Here is a 26,942-nt window from a genome sequence, read left to right on the forward strand (position 1 = left end):
CTCCTGTGTGTCTCCTTTACTCTCACACGACTACCACACTCACAACACTTCCGACAGCAGATGTGTGGGGTTTTTCCCCACACCAAGCAATTCTCTGCAACACTAGCTGGGTGTCCTACAATTTAACTCAGTTCTGTCACTATCTACCTGGAAATAGCGTCAGCTCCCACAGGTTAAGGGTCCAGTCCCACAAGACTGCACCCCCACACACTTCAGATGCCAATCGTGAGTCCCAGGTTGTCACCTGTCCTGCTGACCGAGCAGCTGTAAATCGGAGTTCCCACGACTTCTTCCTTGGGTTCAATCATTTACTAGAATGGCTCACAAAACTTATGGAAACACATTAACCAGTTTATTATAAAATTATTTGATAAACAATACAAAAGAACATCCAGATGGAAAAGAGACATAGGGCAAGGTATGCGGCAAGGGGCACAGAGCTTCCATGCCCTCTCCAGGTGTGTCACTCTCTCAGCACCTGTACATGTTCACCAACTGGGAATCTCTCAGAACCCCCTACTTTTTGGATTTTTGTGGAGGCTTCATCAAGTAGGCATGATCGATCATTTCCAATGTCTCTCTCTTTTCTTGAGAATGGGGAGTGGAACTAAAAATTCCAAGTTCTAATCATCTTGTCTTTCTTGTGACCAGCTCCCATCCAGGAGCCATCCGGGAGCCCATGCAGAGACATCTCATTAGAACAAAACACACTCCCATCACCCAGGAAATTCCAAGGGATTTAGGGGCTTGGGTCAGGAACCAGGATCAAAGACCAAATATTAGAACAAAAGATGCTCCTAGTGCTCTTCTCACTTAGGAAATTATAAGGGTTAGACCAATATAGTGTGCGTGTGTGTGTGCGTGCGCGTGCGGGCGCGTGTTTTCTAAATGTCACCTCTAATTTCAAGACTTCCTGTAAAGTTACAATGATCAAGACAGTGTGGTACTGATGAAAGGATAAACCCATGCAAGGGAACAGAATAGAGTCCAGAAATAGACCCACACATATATGGTCAATTGATTTTTAACAAAGGTGCCAAAGTAAGGAGAAAGAATTTTCAACAAAAGAGGCTGGATATTTTAGACAGCCATATGCAAAAAGTGAACCTCAACCCATACCTCATGCCACACACAAAAATTGACTCTAAATAGATCATAGACCTAAGGGTATAACCCCAATTCTATAAAATTTCTAGAAGAAAACAACAGAGAAAATCTTTGAGACACTGGGTTAGACAAAGATTTCTTTGATAGGACGCAAAAAGCGTGAACCACAAAAGAAAAAATTGATAAACTGCACTTCACCAAAATTAGATGTTTTTGCTGCAGAAAAGACAGTTGTGACAATGAAAAGAGAAGCCGCATACCATGAGGAAATATGCACAAAACGTGTATCTGGTAATGGACTGGTATCCAGAATATATAAAGAACTCTTATAACTTAATAATAAGAAAACAAACAACCTGAATTAAAAATGGGCAAAAGATTGAAGAGACATTTCATCAAAGACATACAGATGGCAAATAAACACATAAAAAGACTCTCAAAACCATTGGTCACTAGGGAAATGTACCTTATGATCACATTGAGATACCACAGCACACTTATAAGAATGTAAACAAATAAAGAACTGGTATTAGCAAGAGCTGGCGAGGATGAGAGCCCCTGGAACTCTCATACGTTGCCCATGAGCATAAAAAGTGGTATGGGCATTTTGGAAACCTCTTCAGCAATTTCTTAGAAAGTCAAATATATGTTTCCCATACAACACAGGAATACCCATTCCTAGGTATTTATCCAAAGGAAATTAAAATACAGATTCACACAAAAAACTATAAACAAACGTTTATAGCATCTTTATTTATAATTGTCAAAAACTGGAAACAAATTAAGTGAATATCATCTGGGAGATAGAATAATTGTGGTACATCTATATATTGGAATACTATTCAGCCATAAAAAAGGAACTACTGATACATGCAACAACATGGATGAATCTCCAAAGTGTTATTTTAAGTGAAAGAAGCAAGATACAGATGGCTCCTATTTTTATGACATTGTGCTGAGCTTCCCCAAACCTTTAAAAAAAAATCCATCACCTCTTTTCTCTTCTCTACCTTTCCCCCTTCTTTGCCCCTCCTTTGTCAACCTAGTCTGTAGCAGCCTAACATCCTGGTTCAAAGTTCAGGCTCTTCGAGGTCAGACAGACCTGGGGTGAGACCCTTTCTCACCTTACCCTGTCCATGTGACCCAGACAGGTGAGCTCTCTCTCAGCCTTGGGGCCCATCAAGGTAGCTTGTTGCTGAGATCATTCCCTCTGCCTCACCATGACACCCAAACGGTGGGCCTGCCTAGAGAGGGAAGCAGAACCACAGCTACTGCAGCAGAGGCTGCTACTTGCCCACCCAACCACCTTCTCCCTTCTTCCTTAGTAACAGACACCTACACGGTTAGACACATTGCCCAGCTGAAAAATCACATTTCTGAACCTCCCTTATAGATACAGGTGGCCAACGAGATTTAAGCGGAAGTTATTTGGGAACGTTTCAAGGAAAGCTCTTCAAAAGAAGTTGACTCAACTGGGACGCAGCCGCCTTTACCCATCTCCTTTTTTCTTCCAGATGTCTGCAAGGCAGAAGTGATGGATGGAGCTACAGCAACCATCTCTTGGCAGTAAGATGACCTCGAACATAGAAGGCACGCACTAAGGATGGAGGAAAAAACAAGACAGAAGGAGCCTGGATTACTAATGACTGTGGAGCCGCTGTACTAGTCCTGGACTGCTTGCTTCTGTTTTACACAAAAGGAATAAAAAGAGCCCTATTTTGTTAAAGCCGCTGTTATTTTGAGTCTCTATTAGTAGCAATCAAAAGCAATTCCTAACTGATTCAAGGATCTACTTAACTTTGTAAAACGATACTGAAAACTAGAAAGAGAAAGTTAAAAATGAAAAGTTGTTGATAGCTTGATTTCTCCCCTGGTTTAGCTTTCTGAGAACAAATTTGCTGATCTCATAGAAGATTTCTATTATTTTAATTCACTAATCTTTGCTCTTTTTCAGTTAAACTAAAAATGAATAGAAATGTACAAGTTATGTCACACCACTCTATGTCCCCAGAAACTGCATGAAAAGAGTACTGATTCCTGTTACTTGTTCCAAATCAGGAAAAAGTTACCTTAGCAGCCAGATTACTAACTTCCTCCCTCCTCTCATATTAATACTCAATGTACTCAAAGAGCATCAAAGCATTTCCTTATAACTTTATAATTTTGGACTCTAAAGAATTCAGACAATTTTCTCTTGATCCTTGAAAATATAATTAAATCTACAAAACAGGTATAAGGTGCAACCTTAAAAAAGAAAAAGTGAAGTCCCATATAGGTAAAGAATAGGGAGAATTGCTGATTGAAGTGATTTAAAGCAGATTTATAAAAGAATAGCTAGAAGAAATGATAAAAATAATGATAAAAGTACCTCTTCGGGTTATAAAATATCAGAGGACCAGCAGCTGTGTGTCTGATTGCCCCTAGGCCTGAACCTTCTCAGCCTTGTTCACACCACCTCACAAATCCTCATTCACACCACCTCACAGACTGTCCTGGGGGAGCCATTTGGAAAAAGCAAGGACTGTACACAGAGGGCATCACCAGCACTGCCAGGTATGGGACATAAGGCAGAACTCTCATCCACACTGGGCTCCTCATCTAATTTCACCCTCGTCTGAGCTTCCTTCACCCCCACAATATTTCTTAGAAGGAGGGTTTAAACCAGTACAGAGGAAATAAAAACTGAAAAGGTTCTGTTGTGTGGACTTCCAATGGAAGGAAGCCACTCTGCACGCACAGGGGACGCGGCCCCATGGAGCACTGCCCAGGGAACCATCCCAAGGACACTTCCCAGACAACCATCAGCACAAACGTGTCTCCTTGGTTTATGCCACTGGCTAACAAAGCTGAGAGGGACAGGGAGTCACTTCAATTGAAGTTTAATTTCAGCTCTGGAACATTCTCTGAGAAAACCTGCAAGATCATTCGCACCATGGAGAGCACTGATGTTGGCTTGGGAGGGTGGAAAGAATAGAGATCTAGGCGTCTAAAGACGTGGGCATGGATCTGCCATGATTTTGTTATATGACCTTAGACTAGTTACTTAATGTCCCTGAGCTGCAGTTTCCTCATCAGGAAAATTAGGTTGATAACACGTGTATCCCAGGATTAGGTGAAAAACGATGGCCCACAGGTGCTCAGTAAAAGTGGATTCATTTTCCTCTTCTTCCACACATTTCCATAGCCCCAAAATGGCAGCCTGCAGGTCAAAACTGGCCTAGAGACATGTTTTTTGCTGCATATTGTGTGTGTGTGTTTTTTAAGGAGCCACAGTTGATTTTCCTAAAATTGCAATTTCAGTTTATCTTGAAAAACTGCAATGGTAACCCTGGGCCTGCATTTCTCCACGGCCACATGACTGTTGGAGGTGATTGTTTACAGAGGGCAGATGCTATCTAGCCCATTGGCTTCCTAACCCAGCCGTGTTCATTCCCTTGAGTTAACTGCCTGACAATATAAAGTCAAAGAGTCTGCCAAATCTGCCAGCAACCACAAAGAGGTCCACTCAAACCACCATCTTTTCTTCCCTCCACTGCATCACATGTTCCTTTGGTACCCTAATCCAGTACTAAAGTTAAACATGCCATTTGGCTAATTCTATTCACGATGGAGAAATAGATTGAATGTGAAATTGAAAGTTCAGTCAACCAGTTACAGGAAACTAAGTTATGCATGAAGGAGGTAGAGGAGACACACACACACACACACACACACACACACACACACACACCCCATGATAGACTGACATTAGTTAGGTTCATTTGTTTCCCTTTGTGAATTCAGTGAAATGAATTTGTGGGAATAAATAAATAATAAATCATGCACTTAAGTTCTACAAGTGTTAATTAATGTTTAAATGCATTTCTGTATTCTAAGATAATTTACACATAAAATCAAAAATTAAATTAACTTCATTATCAAATAAATAGATAATGGGAACAAACTGTTAGGAGACCATGGAGAGACAGGTAATCTCATACTGCAGATGGGAGTACAAAATGGTACAACCGCTGCAAAGGGGAATTTGGAAATATCTAATAAAATTCTAGCAAATTTACCATTTACACCCCCAAAAACTCAATTCTAGGAATCTATTTTGCAGCTACACCTGCGTAAGTGAGAAATACCATAGACATAAGTCTATTAGTTACCTACTGCCACATCACAAATATGGCAACAGCCGTCCCAGTTTGTCCAGGACTGTGGGGTTTACTGAAACTCATAACTTTCAGTGCTAAAACTGGAACAGTCCCAGGCAAACCGGGTCGGTTGGTCATCCTGGTAACAAATTGCCCTACCATTTAGCAGCTTAAAACAACATACTTTTTTTAACTCCCAGTTTCTGTGAGTCAGGAATCCAGGCACAGCTCAGCCAGGACTCTGCTCCACAGTCGCTCACAAGGCTGTGAACAAAGTGTCAGACATGACTCGGGTCTCATCTGAAGGCACAACTAGGGGAGGACCTGCTTCCAAGCTCGCTTACCTGGCTGCTGGCAGGATTCAGTTCCTCGGAGCCGTTGGAATGAAGGTTTCGGTTACTTGCCGGCTGTGAGCTGGAGGCCTCCCTTAGTTCCTTGCCATGTGGACCTCTCCAACATGGCAACTTGCTTCATCAAAGCCAACAGAAGAGAGAATTTGCTAGCAAGACAGAAGTCACAACTTGGTAAACTAATCACAGAAGTAACATCCCTTCAAAATTGCCAGATTCTATTGGTTAGAAGCAAGTTACTCAAGGGGAGGGGCTTACACATGCCAGGAGGTGGAAATCACCTGGGGCCAGCGTGGAATCTGCCTGATCCCTGGCCTGGGTGTAGCAGACATGTCTGTGTTCCATTTTAAGTCCTCTTGACTCCCACCTCTTGCTCTAGCTACTGCTGCAGCCAAAGCCCCAGGTCTCAATGAGCCTTACACAGGTGCAACCTGACAGTGCTTTGCTTCTAGCCTGTGATGACGTCTGATACCAATCTTAGTATTCTGAGGGGTAATGTACATGGACAGCGGCATAGCGTTTCTTCACTTTTATTTGAAAAGAAAAAATTTAACAGCTAGGGGGCAGAAAGCTGAAGTCAGATGCTATAGGGGAAAAATCATGGCCCTCCGCCTGGGTTCCCAGTTAAGTTAGTCCGTACACCCAGAACCCACTGATTGAAGGGGAGGCTGGGTCTCCTTGAAGGAGAGCCCTGCACGTCCATTACAAGTATAAACAATAAACATTCCCCCAGTCTTTCCCCAAAGTGACCTGTGGCCACATACCAGAGTAACTGTATATTGTGGCAAGGGAAATACAGAGACCTTTCAAGGAATGGTGCATGTGGGTTCTAACCTTACACCACCACCAAGAAATCACAAATGCCATTTACTACTGTTCTCTGGTTAGAGAAGAAAGTATGGAGGACAGGTGATAAATGAAATTCTGGCCAAAGTCCACCTCACGGTGGAACCAGTAGTTATTTTTCCAGTAACTGAGTTTATAATTGGGATAGATAAATCTAGAAGATGGAAACCTTTCACATTTGTTCCCTGAATTTTGAAGTTAGAGACTTTAAAGTAAGAAGGAGCAAGTGGAAGGCCACTGTGATTTTTATAACTCTAACAGCTTTGGGTGATAAGTACATGCAAAGCAAAATCAGATACCACCTGCTTTCTTCCGAGGCATCATTTGAGGTGGGGCTGAAAGCCTGAAGCCAGAGTGTGTCCTACAAGTGTGACTTGAGGCATATTCGGCAGGTTCCTGGACCCCTAAGTGCGTCCTCCAGCCACTAGTCTATCTTTGTAAAAGGTATTTACCCCTGAGAGGAGTAACACATTCACAGGAAGTCAGTTATACACTCTACCGCCCATCAGAGGATCTTCTTAGCCTCAACTAGACACTCACACTCAAGATAATCACAGGCCACCACTCGTCTGCTCAGAAGGATGTAGGGCAGGACCACAGGTCACCATCAGGGCAGCACCAGAGGTTTCCCTCAGTAAAAGTCCTACCTCACTTGATCAGCCCACATCAGCCATTAAGCACTAACATCTCCCCAGGAACAGCTCAGGTACAAGGGATGAGATCCACACTGGGCAGGTGTGGGAGCTAACCTGGCTTAAAATCCTCACTCCCCAAAGGAACCAGTGTCTCCTGTAACAACTCCCTAGATATGGCTTTCATTGCCCCCAAGGGACACCCATTACAAGTCACCACACTCACAGAAGACCAAAGCATAGTGTCCCTAGCAGATATTTATGGTTCTTTATAGTTCCTTCCAGTCCAGATGCTATTTACCAGTCAGGGGTCATTTTTATCATCAGCAATGTTGCCTAGAAATATAGTTTGCATTCTTCCCTTAAGAGGTTGCCAGAGTAACAGAGCTATACACTTAACCAAAGGTCAAGTTCTCGTGCGGAATGAAAAGGTTTGTTTACCCTTTACCCACCCACCCCTATATGAAAGCGTCTCCAAGTCTGCTCTTCTTTAGGAAGGAGCTACTGTAGCTCCAGGAGCGTTCCAATGTCTTTGGGAGCTGCATGGAGAGATATGGGTGGAAGGAGAGGAGTTTCAGAACTAGCTTTATCTCTTCCTCTTGTTTCTCTGAAGCAAGCCCTGCCTGAAGTATGAGGCGGACATGCTTTTGTTTTGTTTATTTGTTTGTTTCAAATAGGGAGGCTACTGTGGCAACCACCCAGCCAACCTTAGCGCTTCATCTGACAGACAGAGACTGAGGAGCTCAGGCATATTAGAGCAGAACATAAATGTCACCCACTCTCTACTATGCCCTTCAAATCAGAGAGCAGGACAGTCTTACCCAGGGTCCAGAAAGTCACCTGTCAAGCCACATTAGGCTCACCCTGGGTGGGTAGTCAGGAACAGTTCTCCTTAAACCCTGGGAGCTCCACTGCTCCCCGGAGGGCCTGCATGCCTGCGACACATGTCCTGGGTTGGGGGGAACCTCTCACCTATAACTTCTTCTCGCAGGCCCCTGAGCCCATGGGCCCCCTCAACTCTCTGCTCCCTTCCATAGTGCACCCGCTTTCCCTCTCCCAGATTTTGTCACTTGGCTCCATTCCATGTCCCCTGGGATGGAGCTAGAAAGAGTTTAGGGTCCAAATGGAGGAAGGGCGGAATGAAGGTCAAACATTTATTTAGACAACAATCAAATCATTTTCCTTGTCAGAGTGAGTGCCTCAGTAAAAATCTCCTGCTCTATTTTGCTAAAAGGATCTTTGACTCTTCTACCCCTTTGAGTTACATTAAGAAAAGATCTTTTTCTGTCCTCTTAGCTTGATGGGTGCCATACCCCAGGGGATGGGGGGAAGCAAAAAACTCATTCTGCACATAAATACTTCCAATTTTACAGAAGCCTGCCTTGTTTGTTCCAAGAAACCTGAATGTCTGTGGAAAAAGGTGCTCTCTGAATGAGGATGTCACCTCCTCCCAAGGATGTGCAGCAGGCAAACTCTTCATGGAGACCTGTATTTTCATCTTTAGGACTCTGCTCTGTCCTCCTTACGGTCAAAATCTCCCTTTGCAGCTCGAGGACTGGCACCAGCCCAACAGAGAAAACTCGGTTCTCTTCTTCTGCAGCAAGTCCAATATGTGTCATTAATGATTCTAATGGTGCTTTGGTCAAATGTCCAGAGAACCAAGAACAGACCCTGGAGGGAGACAGATGAGCTGGCATCCGTGGGCCGAAGAGAGTTGTGCGGCGATTCCTTAATGAATTTGTTTAAAGGCGGAGATGAAATGTAGGGCAAAGTCCAAGAAGACAGAGGGGGAGAGCTGGGGAAAGAGAGCAGATGTTGTAAAAGATCCTCTTTCATGTGTCCTGTGCACTAGAAATCTGCAGATGTATGTTGGCAGGGCTACAGTCGGAGAACAGAGGGAGGGAGTTTACACATCTGGAAATCATTTGGCTGGGGGCAGAGTTCAAATGCTTTCTGCTTCAGCTGCTTTCAGACATACCTTGCCGTGCAGGCCGTTGCTGAGTGAGGGGCGGCCATTCACAGGGTCCCTCTGGCCTCACTCCAGTGGAAGCCCTACCCAAGCCAGTGGGTTTTCCTCTGTATCAGTTCAGTCACGTGGAAAAGTTGAAATGATTATAAAAAGAGAGAAGGGGACAGGGGAAGGAGGGGAGCGAAGAAGAGAATACACCACAACTGAGAGAAGCCTGGCTGGAAATCAAGAAACAAAATGTACTTGGAGCAAATCCAGTGCATGAGTTAACTTGAGAGCAAAGAACACCATTCAGGGGAGGAAAAAAAAAAGAAAAAGGGATAAAAAAGCCTTCTCTGCTTCATAGTGACACCCAGAGATCATGCTCACACCACATTTACTTTTCTCAGAAATCCTTGTACATTTTGCCTTCGTTGATTTCAGGAATGTAGAGGGCTCTCTTGATCCTGAGGGAATGACTCCCTTTGGAAGGATTTATGGGGTTCTGCAAAGAGAGAGAACAAGGTCTCTGAATGCCCGGTCATCACCCCACTGACCCACAGCCTCCTGCTGCCACTGTGAGACGTGGTCCTCCCTCCCAGAAGGGGGCAAGGTCACCTCGGGTGTTTAGCTTCCCTCAGAGAAGAAATACATCTGCGGGGTGAAACTGTGTCCTGGCTCCAAGTTCCTAGCACGCTCCACTGTGCAGACCAGAGTGTCGCAGCTGCTGTCAGGCTTGGCGTGGGGTTCATGGAGCCATGTGTGGCGAGGTGAACTTGCACAGAGGGCTAAGGAGGTAAAGGCGCTGGGGCGCACCCAGGTGGGTAACACGGTCCAGGACCTCAGAAGGATCGAGGCCACGTGGGGGGAGAACAGAGCATGTGAAAAGATGAGTAACAAAATACAACCAAATATAATAAATGCCAAGTGTGGGATAAAACACATTCAGATGGATCTCCTCGTAATCTCCAGCCCCAAAACCTGCCTCACTTCCTGTTCCCTCTACCTTGATGGATATCCCTGCCCTCCCCCCAGTTGCCCAAGCCAGAAATGTTCATTTCTCCCCTTCATCACCCTGTGGACCCAACTTGGCCCAGGTCCTGTTGATGTCATGCCCTTTGCATCTCTCAAATGTGTCCACCACCCCCAATCCCACCACCCTCAGCATCTCTAGCTGAAATCACTGTAGCTCTCTCCAAATTGGTCTCCCTGCTGCCAGTTTTGTCCCCTTCTCTGAAATATCTTTCTGAAATATCAAATCTGAGCATGTCACTTCTCTAAATGGTTAAGTGGTTCTCCACAGCTTTCACGATAAAGTTTCACCTCCTGAGCATGACATGCAAAATGTTCACGATCTGGTTTTTGTCTACTTTCTAAACTTGATCTTCAGTGGTGTTCTGGTAAATGTTTAACAACCAGGCCTCCAGACACACCATGCATTATCTTATACAACTCACACCCCTCCTCGGACAGTGAACTTCTTCCAACTTCCTGATCACACCGGAATCTCTCCCTCACCTAGGCTGTTGCACATCTTTCTCTGCCCAGAAAGACCTTCTTTCTGCCTCCCTTACACCAAGTAATCCTACAAGACATAGCTCCTCCAAGAAGTCGCCCTATAGCAAGCACAGGGAACTGTCAGGGGCTGACGAAATGCTGCACAGTAATTGTGTGCTCGTGGGGTTTGCTGCTCCAGCCAGGCGCCATGGAGAACAGGCATTATTTCCATCTTTGTATCCACATTGCCTTACACGCTTCCTGGCACGCAGTAGGTGTTCAGTAATCGCTGAATTAAAGAATACAAACAGTGCTCGTTTTTTAATTTACTAGTTACACTCTACCCTCCTGTAAAAAGACTCAGTGAATTGTGAATAAGTGCTATAGGCCTTGCACGAACAGTAACCTATGGGACATACAGCAGTCAGAGTGGCCAGAGAAGACTTCTTGGGGTAGAGTTGCCAGATTTAGCAAATTAAAATACAAGATGCCCAGTTAAATTTGAATTTTAGATAAACAATGAATAACCTTTTTAGTATAAGTATGTCCTATGCAATATCTGAGAAATACTTATAGTCAAGTATTCATTTATCTGAAATTCATATTTAAGTGGGCATCTTGTACTTTATCTGGCAATCCTATCTTTGAGGAGGCAGCGTTTGAGCAAGAATGTGATGGATGAGTCAGACTTAGAGAGGACAAAGAGAAAGACTGGTTCTTCTCATTGGAGACTGGTGGGAGGGGAGATAAGTGCACCAAGAATGGAAACCTGCAAGGAATTTTCAGATTGGTCTGGTCACAGCGTGCGGTTTGTGCCCGCAGAGGATGAGAGGCTGAAAAGGAGGAGAACACTGAAATTGAAATTAAAATTAAAGGGACCAGGGAGGAGACCACTGTGATAATTTGTTCAGAGTATATAAGTCCTGCCCTGGCCCAGAGGTGACTGGGAGAAAGGACAGAAAGAACAGGCAGATTTCTGAATGTGTGGAGGTTGGAAGGTGGGGATCTAAGGAATCCACAGAGATTTAAGACTCAAGAAGAGAAACCAGATTGGAAGAGGCAGGCAGAGGAGGATGAGCTTCCTTTAGACAAAATGACTTTGATGTGCAAGTAGGACCACCAAGGAGAAATGGACAGCCGAGTTGGAGACGGGATGCCAGGGTCTGGGCATGACAATAACTGCGGAGTGTCCCTACATACGTGACTGTGATGGTTTCCAAGGGCTTTCTGTCACTTACACGCCCTACATACATGACAGAGGAATGGGACGATCCTCACGAACATCCCAGGCACTGTCATGTTCTAATATGCTGACGCGTTCAACGACTCCTCATTCCAGAGCTTCTCCAGAGTCCACGAGGCCACTGGGGAGATGTCTCGTTCTCTGGCTTCCTGAGGGAATGCTTGACGCAGTTCACTATAAGACATTCATAAGATGGAAAAGAGCATTTTTCCAGTAAGTCGTCTAAAAGTATTGTAAATTTCAAATTTAATATAGTTCAAATCTGTGCCTGAACGGAGCAAATTGCTTATCTGAAATTGGCCGAGGCACCGTCTGTGGAAACAATAGCTATGAAAGTGCTTTGAAAATTATAATACACTACGCAAATCTAGGAATACTATTATCCACACAAACTGAATATCTATAAGATATAACTGAAAAGAATCATCCAAACATCCAAAATTATGTTTTTGTATTGTCAGACATCTGGGTATTTCAAGACAATCAAATTCAACCCTCTCCCTGACACTCCCCATGCCCCTTTCGTCTTTCTTTTACATAGCACTTACCACCATCAATCATACTTTATAAGTAATACCTTATTTGTTTTATGTTTCCCCTGACTACCCACAAGAATATATGAGCCTCGAGGGCAAGAATTTACATCCATTTTGTTTATGGCTATACCTTTCCCTGCCTCAGGCAATGCTTATTTCTGACTGAGTGAGTTAACTTTAGTTTTCACAGGAATCATTGAGCTTCCATAGATATATCTTGGTAGCTAGGAAAGACAAAAGTGAAAGAAATCTCAGAATCACAACATCCGTTATCCTATAACTGGGCATCAAACTGTCATGCAGGCCTATTAGGAGACACTGTCCACGTGAACAACTGGGTTGTCCTCACAATAAGACATTTGTAGGCCAATTCCTAAGTCCTTCCTGGTGGAGGACACTCTAGGCATTTCAGGTGACCTGTGAGAGTTAATTCCCCTCCCTGAATAGGGACCGTGCTAAGCTTGGCTGTTTGATATTTCCTCTCATATCCCAAAAGGCTTCAGAGCCTCACACCACCCCTGCTGAGGATTGACTCAACAAAGACACCATGTGGACTGTGCTTTTCTCATCCTCCCGGGATATTGTGCTTGTTTCCAGTGCCAGGGAAGAGCCACATTTGAATTCAGACTCCAGAGCTCAGCATGTCTATTTGAGCCCATGGTTTTTTTGCACAGTTCAGTCCCCTGTTTCCGTAGCAATCTAACTGCCTTAGAGTGTTGACTGGACACCGCCTTGTACGTGGTGTTCTGCAGAGCAAATGGAAGAGAAAGGATTCCTGCTCAGCTTCCCAGCATGAACTGGCATCCCTAATGTAGACAAACACAAAAACACACCGCAGTTGAAGCTCAGATGAGCCTTGAAAGGCATCCAGCTGCACTCTTAAACCCAGCTGGTATGTGTCCTGGTTAAATAATGGAACAGACTGGCAAGTCTTGGAGAACCCAGTGCTGAAGTCCAAAAGGCTGTCATGTCTGAGTGTGCTCGGCCTCCCTGGGAGGCAGGAGGCTGGGGGAAAAAAGACTTAGTAGCAGGGTGTTAAGGAAGATGGAGAGGTCCTAACTAAGAAGGACCCTACTAGATAGCTGACTCCTTCTTGGAGTCTACTTAAAAGGAGATGGATGAAAATTAGCGGCGACAGGTGGGCCACAAGGCCCACAGAGGGCAAACTGGAGAACCTGAAGAAGTCATGGTGGTGGCATCTGAATTCCCAACAGGTCATCTTAATAGGAAACCTCATGCCCCTCTCACCACTCCCTTCATCTACCACTCTGCCTCCTCTCTTCTCCTGTGTGTCAATCACCCGACCACCCACAAAGAGACCAGAGAGGAGGCTCCCCTGCTATCTCCTTCTACCTCAGGGGACTGCCTCCTGCAAGCCCTCCCCTTCCTCTGAGAGGCCATCCGCTCCACAGAGCTATCAACCCTTTCTCTTTTCCATTCTGTCCTCAGTTGATTCATCACAGTATACCTTTGGCCTCTTAATTACTGCCAGACGGGAAGCTGATGGGTCGGGCTTTATAGACACTATTACTGCCAGATCCTCTTCCCTTCATTGTCTGGAAGCCTGTCTTTATTTAAGCCCTAATCTTTTTTGCCATTTTTGACCTAGTTCCCATTATTTTGTATTTTTCCATATTAAGTTAAATAAGCCACTTGTCAGCCTGCGTATATCTTATTGGATCCAGCTCTTCTTTTGTGACTCAAATGAATGCCTGATGGAAAAAAATTCCACCAGCCAGTTCTAGGGATTTATCCACTTTCTTAACTTACAGCATAAAAGACTAGATGGAAAGCCCCTTTTAAAAATTCTGGTGATATTCCTTTACTAGTCAAAGAGGTGCTGTAATTCATCACCATCCTACTTCCTACTGCCTTCAGGTGGACAAATATGTTTAAGTAGATCAAAAATATGAAGCAAGTATGTATAAAGCACTCCTTACGACTGTTAAATATACCTATTCCTGGATGAAAAATTGATAACAGTTGAATGTGCTCCACAGATGGGAGGAAGAAGAAATTGAGCAAGAGAAGAAAAGGAGAGTGAGGAATCGAGAGTTGAACAGCAATAATTAGACACCCATCTAAGGCACAATTAATCCTCCGTTCTCACCTTAAGCCCCAGACAACTGTATCTGTAACTGAACAGAAGACTAAGAGGCACTGCTGTGGAAAATATTATTTCTTGAAACATGCATGGCATGACCATAGGTCTGAACAAAGACACCTTTAGTGATAAATAACCCACAGACTGGTCCCTTGCCCTCTCTGGGCATATTTCAGAAAGAGTCACATGCACTGTGTTTGTACCACAAACCCTTTGCACCAAACCAAACTTTTCAAAGCTCTCACTATTACTTTAATATGCTCTTATCTTGCTTATCCATCATTTAGGGAAACATTAGGACTACTTCAGCGTGTTTTCAGGTGCTATTCTTAGTCTATTTTTCTTCTTCAAAATTAAGTAGTTTCACAGCCAATCAACTGAAACTGTAGAGCACGTGGGCCTCTTGGGGATTACACCCAGAAACAGCGACGTCCAGGTGGTTTTATTGTCACTGCAAGGAGTGGCAGCTGCCTTACCCGGGCTGGTGGCAACTTGAGTTGTGCAATCCAGAAATAACGTCTGGGATAGGTGAGAAATAAAAAATAAAACCTATAGCTTTTGACCCTTCAAGAAGAGCTGATGCTTAGTTTTCCAATCCTCGTTGAATTACAGAGTCAATCCATTCTATGTTAAAAGAATATTTTTTGTTATTGATAAAACATCAACAGTAAAAAATAAATAACATAAATAGCTGTGACAAAAATATGCTATGCACTTGTTATTCATTATTTTAACACAAACATCTACCAGGTAGGTATTATTATGATGTACGCTTTATAGGTAGAAACCTGAGGTTCGGTTAGCTAACAGGTGTCAAAGGAGACTTGGTAGATGCACACAGGCCCAGCTGAACCCAGAGCCCAGGTTCTTAGCTACAGTGCTTTAAAATACGTTCACGAGAGAAATTTTTTTAATTAGATATGTAAAAAGGAGAGCAAAACCAATTATAACCACACTCAGAGAAAACTTGACAAAACCTCTTGTACAAACATACATTGTTTATACATCCACAATTTAACAAAAAGGGGGGTGGAGATCATGCTTAACATAACATACTGCTTGCTGTACGAGCTTTGTATTTTCATTTGAAATATATTGTGGAGGTCTTTACATCAGTAAATACACTTCTACTACGTCATGTTTAATGACTGCTTTCCATTGTTATCCCTACAGAATAATGTATATAATCATCCTCTTTTTGGACATTTTGGTTCTTGGACAGAGTGCTCTGATAAATATCCTAATAGCTGACTTCTTACACACATTTTTTTTTTTGAATGTCTCATCCTCCGACTTTTTTTTTTTTTTTTTTTGTGAGGAAGATCAGCCCTGAGCTAACATCCATGCCAATCCTCCTCTTTTTGCTGAGGAAGACTGGCCCTGGGCTAACATCTGTGCCCATCTTCCTCCACTTTATATGGGATGCCACCACAGCATGGCTTGACAAGCAGTGCCTCGGTTCGCGCCTGGGATCCGAACCTGGGACGCCAGCAGCGGAGCACGCGCACTTAACCGCTATGCCACGGGTCCGGCCCCTTTACACATATCTTTATATCTTTCAGACAAACTCCTGGAAACAAGATATACATTTTTAACATGCTGCCAAATTGCCTTGGGAAGTGTGTGTGAATTTCATTCCCTCCAGCAACGAATAAAAGAGCCCTCTTCCCCACGCCATTACCAACATTGGGTATTAGCGTCTTATCGTCTCTGCTAATTTGAGAGGAGAGATAATAAGATCTCACTGATGTCTTATTTGCTCTTCCTTAAATAGTACAGGGTGGAACATTTTTCATATGTTTTTTGGTCTTTGTACTAGTTCTTTCGTGAAATCTCTACTGTCTATAGCTCATTTTTCTTTTAGGGCTTGTTATATAGTAATCATTTGCCAAAATAATGTGTCAAATATATCTCTCCCAATTTTTTCATTTGTTTTTAATTAAGTTTTTTAATTGCAGAGAACTTTAAATTTTTCTTTTCTTTTTTGGTTTCTGTCATTGACATCATCCTTAAAAAAGAATCTGTTCCGGGGGCCGGCCCGGTGGCGCAAGCGGTTAAGTGCGCGCGCTCCGCTGCGGCGGCCCGGGGTTCGCTGGTTCGGATCCCGGGCGCGCACCGACGCACTGCTTGGCAAGCCATGCTGTGGCGGCGTCCCATATAAAGTGGAGGAAGATGGGCACAGATGTTAGCCCAGGGCCGTCTTCCTCAGCAAAAAGAGAGGAGGATTGGCGGATGTTAGCACAGGGCTGATCTCCTCACAAAAAAAAAAAAAAAAGAATCTGTTCCGGCCGGCCCGTGGCTTAGCGGTTAAGTGCGCGCGCTCCGCTGCTGGCGGCCCGGGTTTGGATCCCCGGCGCGCACCGACGCACCGCTTCTCCGGCCATGCTGAGGCCGCGTCCCACATACAGCAACTAGAAGGAGGTGCAACTATGACACACAACTATCTACTGGGGCTTTGGGGAAAAAAGAGGAGGAGGATTGGCAATAGATGTTAACTCAGAGCCGGTCTCCCTCAGCAAAAGGAGGAGGATTAGCACGGATGTTAGCTCAGGGCTGATCAACCTCACAAAAAAAAAAAACAATCTGTTCCTTCTTCCAGTTTATAAAAATATCTAAATTTTCTTCTTGCACCTCCAAAGTATTTTTTACATTTAAATGTTTAATCTACCTAGCATTTCTTGGTGTAAGATGTAGTTTGTTTCTTACAATTTATTAAACCAAATGTCCCAACACCATTTACTAAATAATCTATAAATTCATAATTAATTTGTAATTACATCTTTATTTTATACCAAAACTTTACATATACTTATGTTCATTTCTAGAACTATTGCTCTATTCCACAGACTTTTCTCCTGATTTCTATGACACTATTATCTACTTTAGTTTTTACAGCTTCCTAAGCCATATTAATGTCTCAGAGGGCAATTTTCTCTTCATTATTACCAACCGTTTATTCATTCAAGTTCATTTAAGAGTTATTCTGTCAGTTTCCCCCAAAAAAATGGTATTATGGTTAGAATTGTGTTACACCATTAGAATAATTTGGAAAGAAATGAAGCCTTACAATTTGATTAAATCGTTCCTCCCAGGAACAAGCAAGCCATATCCATTTATTCAAATTTTATTTGCTTTCTCTCAATAATGCATTCATTTTCTTCATATACCTTATAACGTGTCCTATTATATGAATGGGATCTTCTTCTTCCAGTTATATTTTACAACAGGCTATTGTGAAACGTAAACTTATACAGCTGGAGCCCAAGTTGTCCTCATTTTTACAAGGGTAAAGTTGATGCCAAAAGATACTAATTGTCATTCAAAAGTCACCCACTTCAGTGAAGGGGGTCAAAAGGTACAAACTTTCAGTTATAAGATAAATAAGTCAGGGGGATGTAAGGCACAATGTGGTGACTATAGTTAATAATATTGTATCATATTTCATATTTACTAGGAGAGTAGATCTTAAAAGTTCTCATCACAAGAAAAAGAAATTTGTAACTATATGTGGTGACGGATGTTAACTAGACTTATTGTCGTGATCATTTCAAATCATGTCATACACCTGAAATTAATATAATGTATGTCAATTACATCTCAATACAAAAAAAATCACCCATTTCATTTGTGACGCAATTTAGTGTATGGGGCACTAGCTAGTCCTGATGACTCTGACTCTGGGACAGAGCCCTAAACAGTCCACTTCTCCTGGTCTCCGCCACCACCCTGTCGAGGCACCAGCTATCTTTGCCTGGGCTATGGTCCTCCTGATTTCATACTTCCTCCTTTAATCCATTCTTTCAATCTCACAAGTAAACAAATCATATTACACCCCTGCTTAAAACCTTCCAGGGGTTTCTTAAATCCAAATATCTTACTCTGGCCAACAAGGCTCTATAGGACCTGGGCCCCACATACCTTTCCAATCACATCTCCTGCCTGTTCTCCATTCTCAGCATGCTCCACCACCCTTGCCTTCTTCCAGCTCTGCACATGATCACTTCCTCCTCAGGGCCTTTCTGCAAACTGTTCCTCAGCCTGGGAGCTCTTCTTCCAGACTGCTGCTCCTTCTGATCATTCAAAGCTCACCTTAAGTGTCACTTGCTCAACAAGTTCCTCTCCAATCATTCAATTTAAAGGAGACCCCATCACTCTCATATCACATCCTCCTGTTTTATTTTTATAAAAACTTTTATCATGAAATTTTAATTTATTTGTGTATTCTGTATCATTTCCCCTCAACCTGTCTCCTCTATCCCCATCTTGAAGGCAAAGTCTCAGAACAGTCACAATTTCTGTCTTGAACACTGTGGAATCATCAGGGACTAGATGAGTGCCTGGTACACAGCAGGGAGTCAAAGAAATCAGTGGAATGAATGAACTCGGGTCTTCTGAGTGGCGGTGAGCATTGTTTGGTGGGAACAGCAAGCATTTCATCACCTGGCAGACCTGGCTTGCATCTCAGTTCCAGTCCTGCTTTAATCTGAGTCCTTGGGGAAAATACTCCAAGTCTTGGAATATGGCTTTGTGTAGTCATAAAATGGGGTGAGTAGTAATTGCCTCAAAGTACTGGTTTCAGAGTTAAATGAGAAAATATACATAAAGCACTAGCTTAATTCCCGGTACATAGTAGGTACTCAAGATATGTTTGTTCCTTGCCCATTTTTAAGCTATTTTCCCTCACCAACTAGCATTTTACCTGTGTTGCAACTGGGAAGCTATGGAATTTAGTTCCCAGAGAGCCTCAATAATAGATTAAATGAAACTTGCAAATTAGGTACAAAATAGGAAGTGCTACCATGTAGGACTGGTCTTTATTGCAATTTGTTTTCTGAAATTCAGAAAAAATAGACATTTCAGCAAATTATTCTCTACCCTAAATTGAAACATAGAGTCAAAGACAAGGACAGTCAAACGAGTCAACAAAAAAGTTCATTTGGCTACAAATCAACACAATTTGGATCTCTAATCTTAATGCCACATTAGGGGAAAATACTCATTGCTCAGATGTCACCTAGCACATTGGAATTATAAAAGGGGGCATTAAATATAACCCCCAGAGGAGGATCCAAAATTCAAATAAATCGATGATTATGGTTTCCTAGAGCGATTTCACTGAGTCTCCATGAGCCTCCAACATCAGGGGAGTACATAAATTATATAAGGCTATAAAGTCTGACACGGTAAAAGTGGTTCACTCTGAAAAAGGAAATTAATTCTTTGACCTTGACTATCAAAACGCCGCCATTGATTTTTCTACACTTTCCTTTAGAGTTTACAATTGAAAGTCTCCTTCACTTTGTTTCTCTTTTATTTATATTTTTGAGGTTTAAGCCCATGGATACAAGTTCCCTAAATCTTAGGAAGGGAGGCAGGTCACCAAAAAGGCCAACAAGCCCAATTTGTGGCACCCTCTGAATCGTGAGTGGCCCTGCTTAGGATCAGGGCTAACTCTACTTGAATACTACCTGGAAAACAAGGGGCACAAAATTACGGGTCACCCCCTATTATGAAGAGGTTGTATGAGCCTGTTGGTTTTGTGTTTTTTTAAACAAATATGCAGTATGTTTTCTCAAGAGGTACCAGAGAAGATCCAGCCGGCACCAGGAGGAAGGAGCACCAGCCAAGCACAGGGATTGAGGGCGCAGACTCCACAGCGTCTCGCTGGGTTTGAATTCCTGTTCCACATCTTACTAGCCGTGTAACCTTGGGCAAGTTACTTTACCCTTCTGTGCCTCAGTCTTCTTGTCTGTAAAATGGAGTGATAATAATACTGCCTACATTGTAGGGTTGAAATGAGGAGCCAAAGAGTTAGGATTTGTAGGGGATTTAGTAAAGCTTATTAAAGCCTTTATGTCACTCGATTATAACGCAAGGGAGATTTTTAATATTTTTGTTCTGTGAACTTGTGTCCTCAGTGGGAAGGGAAGAGATAAACCCCTCCCACTCCCCTTAGTGGGTAATGGACAGGATCTCTCATCACCTTGCCCCACCCTGCCCTAGCTTGTCCCACAAGGTGGAAGAGGAAAACATGAGTCGTCCACTCACGTTTATCAATGATAAACTGACATAAGTGAAATGAATAAAAAATCCAGTGTACTCACCTTAAAAATCAAAAGAGGATGCCCAAATTAAATCCCGGTTCTTGGGTTTCCAGTCCTCCCTGCCATTTTCTACAGGTGTCATTACACATTGTGACCTGTTCTCAGGGTGCAGATCCTGAAGGTAAGTTTCCATTGCTCAGCAAAGTGCATAATATAAAAATCTCCACCTTCAGAGGCCCCCACAGTATTGAAAGAAGTAAAATAAGACATCATTCTAATGCTCCTGCAAATATAAAGCCTCGAGATGGAAAAGAACCCTCCAAACTCTCCAGGGTGGAGATCTGACTGTGCCCTGCTCCTCGCCACTCCCTGCCTTGCTATGCCTTACCTTTGCCCCTGAGTACTGGGTGGTCTTTTTGAAATCTGAAAACAACCTTCAGTCCAGTCCATGAGAGCGGCTCATCTACTGCGAAGAAATTTAAATGAAACTTCAGAATGGCCTTCTTTACCACTAGATGGGGTGGTTTTTAAAATCAAAGTTTGTGAAAGGGAAGAGGAAGGGCAGTCTGTGAACCTAGCCTGGGTGCCCACCAGACGGGGCCAGTCCAAATGAGCTGTGGATCGCCCAGCACCCAGGGCAGACTCCACTAACTAGAGGGAAATTCTGGAAAGTAAGAACAAAGACAGCATCAGCCACTTATCACAACTGTAATAATGAATAGCCACAACGGCAATGGCTGGAGAAAGCAGAGAAAATAAAACGTTACAAGACGGAGACGCAGTTAGAAGAACTGCATGCTGATCATTTTTCTTCAGGACACAGCATTGAGAAAAATTAAGTCTTTAACCTCTGATGGTTTCCTGTGGCTAAGCCACAGAAATCTAATTGAGAGACTCAGGTCCACAGATATCTGCTGTCTGCTCTGGCTGCAGAATCATATTATTAGAAGCCTTTGACTCGATTACTGTAAGAAACAAAGAATTGTTGCTATAGCATCATTATATAGACTGTATACCCAAATGAGGCTTTTCTAGTCTTTGTTTACAAGTCTTTCCCCCCATTATCTCCAGCAAACAGATGAAGGAGAAACCTCGGGGAACACTGTATTCTGTTTGGTTCTGGGGGTTTTCCAAATGCCTTTTGTATTTCCATTGTAGAAAAGACACAGAATTGAGTGCCTGTATAACAGACAGAGGACAATTACTTCTGGGATAGCATTGTATTGTTACCGAGATGACAATACACTTTCTTATCTTTGGGTTAGTCAAGATGTTGGAACCACAATGGCTTCTCACGATTGTGTGCTTGCTGCTCATTACATCTGCCCATTGCACATTCTGAGACAGTACAAATGTATCTTTCCATTTGTTCACAAAATTTAGCTCCAACAGTATCTAACCCCAGCCGAAAGTTGGGGTCTCAGCACTGTTTTGTACTTTTTCGTTCTCTGGCTAGTGGCAGGTGTAAACAACCTGACAAAGCCAGTGGGCTTTCAGAGGAGAAAGAGGTGGCTCAGACGTAGTTCAAATCTCCCTCCCTGTTCTCCATTAGAGTAACTTTAATCAGTGTTGACTTAAACCTCCATCTCTTCTTCATCAGGAAGATCCCCATGTCAAACACCCTCTCCTCTGGTGGCCTCTTCTAGCTCTCCCAAAACAGAGCTTTTCTCACACTCTTTATTTCCAATTACAATGATCTCTCTGCAACTCTGCCTCCCCGCCTTGGCGTTTGAAACCCTAGCGCCAGGCTCAGTGCCTGGGTCTCAGGAAATGTTCTCTGAATACATGAATGGATGAACAAGTCAATCAACCGAGAATTGCAACTAAACTGTCAGGAAGCCTCAAGAACGTGGAACTTGGACACTTGCTAGGAGTATGATTCTCTCATTAGCTATGCAGTTGAGGCTGCAATTGCAAATAGAGGACTCCCAAAGGAGCATGGGGATTTTTGATCCACCAGAAGTGTCCAGTTTTGGTTGTATTAGCTTAATCTTCTATGGCATGCAGCTTACACAGCCTGTGGGGGTATAAAATTTAATATCCAGTATATGCTAGAAGTCTATCTGCAAGTGTTGCTCAGCTCAAGGAAATAATAATAATGATGATAATGATACCAAAAATAACTAGTAAGGGATAACACAGGTTATTTACCGTAAAGAGTAACACTATGAGTAGATGTTATTTTTGGCGATGTCCTTGTTCTGGGGATGGGCATGTGTTCACGGGTATTCATTATTCTATTAAAAATATTGAACCGCAGAGGCCGGCCCAGTGGCATAGCGGTTAAGTTCGTGCACTCCGCTTCAGCAGCCCAGGGTTTGAAGGTTCGGATCCTGGGCGTGGACATATGCACTGCTTATCAAGCCATGCTGTGGCAGGTGTCCCACATATAAAGTAGAGGAAGATGGGCACAGATGTTAGCTCAAGGTCAATCTTCCTCGGCAAAAAGAGGAGGACTGGCTAACAGATGTTAGCTCAGAGCTAATCTTCCTCACAAAAAAATATTGAACCGCACACATCTTGAACCAAACATTATGATCAACAGTCAATAAAATTCTGTGCAGCTAGGGGTTAAAAATAAACCAAAGAGAACAAATCTTCCCACAATGTATAATCCTCAATCTATTACTATAATTATCTGTCTTTGCAGAGCACTTCAACGTAAATAGCACTCAGTGTTCTATTTCACTTAATGATTTAGGTTTTTGTCTAAAGTTTAATAAAATCCTTTGTTAATATTGAAAGTCATAGGGCTGGCCCCGTGGCTTAGCGGTTAAGTGCGCACGCTCCGCTACTGGCGGCCCGGGTTCGGATCCCAGGTGCGCACCGACTCACTGCTTCTCTGGCCATGCTGAGGCCGCGTCCCACATACAGCAACTAGAAGGATGTGCAACTATGACATACAACTATCTACTGGGGCTTTGGGGAAAAAAAAAAGGAGGAAGATTGGCAATAGATGTTAGCTCAGAGCCGGTCTTCCTCAGCAAAAAGAGGAGGATTAGCATGGATGTTAGCTCAGGGCTGATCTTCCTCACAAAAAATAAATAAATAAATAAAACTGTTTAAAAAAAAAAATATTGAAAGTTATAGATAGACAGTGCTCAATATCCATAAGTGACCTGAATATGTGATAACAAGGCTTTGATTATAAGCAGATGTTCTGTTTTAGGGGACGTTATGGACTCATGACCTATTTGAATCTACACAATAAAATGTTAAAAAAAGAAAAAGAAAAACAACAGGGTTCTACTACATTCAGGCACAAAGCTTAAAAGAAAGACTGTGAAAACCAATTAATCCTTATTTTCCCTAATTCATGAGCAATGTCCTTAGTTGTCATAAAAACTAATCCCGGTTAAAGTTCAATTCAGAGGACAGAATTGAATTAACCAACGTGCCAACAACAATAACAACAATAAAGAGAATAATAACTGAGTGATGACTTTACACTCGTAGAAGGCTTTACTGTTTCCATGACATTAGAAACTGTATTTGTTACCAATGCTAGGATTTACTCAGCATGCAGCCAGCGGAGCAGAGCACCAGGCTGAGCTGGGTGCGTAAGCATTAGTGACAGTGATCTCGCTGACAAGACCACCCATAGTGTTCTACATCATTCGCTCAGGAGTCAGTATGAAATTTGACCATATACACTTCTTCTTATGGCCTGCTCAGTACTTACCTACAGAGAGCAACACAATTAACAGGACTGAGATGAGAATCTAAGTAGAGGGAGCATTTTACCCTGTGAGGCTATAATTGTGCCTAAGATGCAATTAGCTGCAGGTTGAGAGCTAACCCTGAACACAAGAGGATTTTTAATCATGAAGAAAATGTCATTTTGCTATATTTTATTGGAAGGAACTCTGGGTCACAATTTAAACCTGGGCTGTAAACAATTGTTGCCTTTACAACAATTGTTCTAAAGGTGGTCTTGTGGGCTGCAATGGGTCATGCATGGACCTTGGAGGGAAGTGCAACGTCACAGAATATTGGCTAAGGAACAGGCTTTCTTGAGGAACATGGGGGCTTGCACAGCTAGGCTCAGCAAGGGTAGAGGAGGCGGGGTCACCCGTTGTCCCGGTAGAGAGGTGGCCAGGGCGTGCCGCTGGACAAGCAGTGTGGCTTACGTTCCAATAAAGGAATCCAAAGCCTTTTTCTCTGTATCTTTGTTAAGGACATGCAGGAGAAGGTTGCTTCATTATAGGAAGTACAGACAGACTCCTGCTGCTAGGTGGGCTGGGTTTAGATGCCAGCTGTTCCCTGGAATTGTTCAGGAAAGGCAGCCACCCAGCATCCAGAGATCCTGAGGCCCATGGGGGCTTGCAGGCCTCCCTGCTGGGGAGAAAGCCACCCTTCATGTGAGAAGCTGAGCTTTGGCGCAGCATCTCCCCCTGCCAGAGCGAGACCCTAGGACAGACTGAATCACTGTCCAGGCAATCCAGAGAGGGCACCTAAGGTCGTTTGCAGATATCTATCTCTTGCATCACAATATGACTCATGAAAGTTTACAAGAGACTGTGAAATAAAATCATGCTAACCTGAAATCTTTGTTTTCCTGTGTCTTGATTTGGTTATATTAGAATGATCCTGTTATGGCTAATGTCCAATAAAGTCCTCTGTTTCTTCTTGTAAGGAGAGGGCATCCTTGGCCGGATCCCTTTCTTTTCTTAGAACTAAGTGTACGTATTTCTCTACAAAGCAATTGTCCATCCTTTTCTTGTATAATCCATTACACTAGGGCCAATACTGGGAAAAAACAAAACCACGGGGTAGGCCACATTTGTCATCAGAGCTCCTTGCCGGCACACTGCTGTCTCTCTCCCCAGGTCCAAGACCCTGAGCCAAGTTGCCCACTTGAGTCTCAGCTGCAGGGCACGAAGCTCCCAACTGGACCCCCTTTCACCAACAAGACCACCTGCGTTGTGCCCCGTTCTCTAACAATAAATGGTGATTTGATGTACAGATACATTAATGCTATTAAATTTTTTCACTAGATAGTGTGCAATGAAACGAGTGATGAAAATCCTAAACACTCAGGATCTTTTTGTCAGGGAAGGTTTCCGAGTTCCTTACTTTCTGTCTTGGTCCTTTTACACTTGGATTCAGTTTGGCTTGCTGCCAGATAGGAGGCTGGACTGTAACAGCTGATGCACCCTCATATAACGTGCGTGAATTCCTTTGGTTAAGTCCGTATCATCCTTTTGTCCTGATCTATATCTTCTAGCTCCTCCATTTTACCTTTCACCCCTATTTATTGTGTGTGTTATTTTTGCAGACCACTTTGTTCCCTTTATGGAATGAGGATTTGTGTAAATAAATTAGTAATGAATGTACGCTGTGGGTGTTGCTCCCTAATAGTCAGTTTTGGGTGCATGTGAATCTCAAAAATGGAGCCACAGTCTCAAGTTCTTGTTGATTAGCTATTAAACATTTGCTTGGCTATTAATAATGCCAAAACAGTGTGCTACGCTTGGAACCCAAAAATCTCAGTTTGATTCCCGACTCTGCATTTGGTTATTTTCCCTAAATTTTCCTTTTTCCTCTGTTATTTCTCCACACTGGGGAGGGGTGGGGTGTCATAGAAAAAGAAATGCAGAAGGCATATTCCACAGGAAGCCATCAAAGACTCGGCTATAGTCTTGGCAGCCCTTTACTGTCAGGGAAAGTTTTTTTTTAAGAAAAAAGGAAATATCAGATTGAAATAATTATTAACTGATTAAATACCAAGATAATGTATGACTCTCAAGTCTCATTAACAAATGAACTGCTAGCCAACCCTCCAAGCTTCTTTAATGAGACCTTTTAATATTCCTTAAACTAAGTCTCCTAAGGTCTAATACAGATTGCTTGACCTTGAGCCCAAATCAACAAAATGCTCCCAAGTTTCCCCATGCCCTCCCGGTGAGGTTCTGGCAGCTGGTGTGGCCATGACACAGGAAGTGCAGCGTGTACTGCACGGCGCGTGCCGAGGAGTGTCTGCAGCCCTGGAGAAGCAAGCAGGGACCTGTCTGTTTCCTGTGGTCTCCAGGAGCTGGGAATTAGACCAAGTCACACCATGTTTCAACTACAGCAAATCATCAGCAAAACAGGCAAACGGCAACAGTGCAATGGAAACAAGTAGGTGGTACTTTTTCAACACCAAAGATGTTGTCCTGAAAACATAATTAACAGGCTAGAATATAAACAACACACCTTTCTCATAAGCCAAGAAGTCCTGCAGCTGTCGGTTGATCCCAGTCTTCTGATTCGCTTCTCCACAGGGGACATTTGAGACCCCTTCCTAATATATATGAGAGAATAAATGAGTAAAGAAACGACTAAATAAATGGCACGCCTGTCAATGTTTCAGAACAACTCAAGGACACAATTAGAAACTTCAACATAAACCCCAGGCCTTCTGCTTCTGTTAAAATGCTTCCTAGTTGCTCTTAGTTCTATATTAATCAGCCTCCAGCTGGTTCATGATTTGTCATCATCGAACGAGACTCTTTCC

General features: G+C 43.1%; 1 long non-coding RNA gene across 1 annotated transcript; it reads right to left on the minus strand.

Moving 5' to 3' along the window:
• Positions 1-2,349: 2,349 nt before the first annotated feature.
• On the minus strand, positions 2,350-26,723 carry LOC131419123 (uncharacterized). The gene is made up of 3 exons (XR_009223147.1): positions 26,642-26,723; positions 11,758-11,936; positions 2,350-2,704 (listed from the first exon to the last, which is right to left on the minus strand). It is a non-coding gene; the product is annotated as an uncharacterized LOC131419123 (long non-coding RNA).
• Positions 26,724-26,942: the final 219 nt, after the last annotated feature.

This window comes from Diceros bicornis, chromosome 20 (genome assembly GCF_020826845.1).
Source record: "Diceros bicornis minor isolate mBicDic1 chromosome 20, mDicBic1.mat.cur, whole genome shotgun sequence".
Lineage (NCBI taxonomy): Eukaryota > Metazoa > Chordata > Mammalia > Perissodactyla > Rhinocerotidae > Diceros > Diceros bicornis.